Genomic DNA, 459 nt, shown 5'->3' with positions numbered 1-459 from the left:
CATGACCACTGGAAAAACCACAGCCTTGACTAGACAGACCTTTGTTGGCAAAGTAATATCTCTGCTTTTTAATATGCTGTCTAGGTTGGGCATAACTTTCCTTCTAAGGAGTAAGCATCTTTTAATTTCATGGCTGCAATCGCCATCTGCAGTGATTTTGGAGCCCAAAAAAATAAAGTCAGCCACTGTTTCCCCATCTATCTACCATGAAGTGATGGGACCGGATGCCATGATCTTAGTTATCTGAATGTTGAGCTTTAAGCCAAAATTTTCACTTTCCTCTCTCACTTTCATCAAGAGGCTTTTGAGTTCCTCTTCACTTTCTGCCATAAGGGTGGTGTCATCTGCATATCTGAGGTTATTGATATTTCTCCCGGCAATCTTGATTCCAGCTTGTGCTTCTTCCAGCCCAGCGTTTCTCATGATGTATTCTGCATATAAGTTAAATAAGCAGGGTGA

The 459-nt window shown here is 41.4% G+C and overlaps 1 protein-coding gene across 1 annotated transcript in view; it reads right to left on the bottom strand.

Moving 5' to 3' along the window:
* The window catches only part of LOC104989965 (chromosome unknown open reading frame, human C20orf85), a 15935-nt gene that overhangs the window by 14502 nt on the left and 974 nt on the right, over positions 1–459 (bottom strand). The gene's annotated exons all lie outside the window — the stretch shown is intronic.

The sequence above is a fragment of the Bison bison genome, unplaced genomic scaffold (genome assembly GCF_000754665.1).
Source record: "Bison bison bison isolate TAMUID 2011002044 unplaced genomic scaffold, Bison_UMD1.0 scf7180017864167, whole genome shotgun sequence".
In the NCBI taxonomy this organism is placed as follows: domain Eukaryota; kingdom Metazoa; phylum Chordata; class Mammalia; order Artiodactyla; family Bovidae; genus Bison; species Bison bison.
The sequence above is the reverse complement of the archived record's forward strand: the minus strand, read 5'-3'. Positions and strand labels throughout refer to the sequence as shown.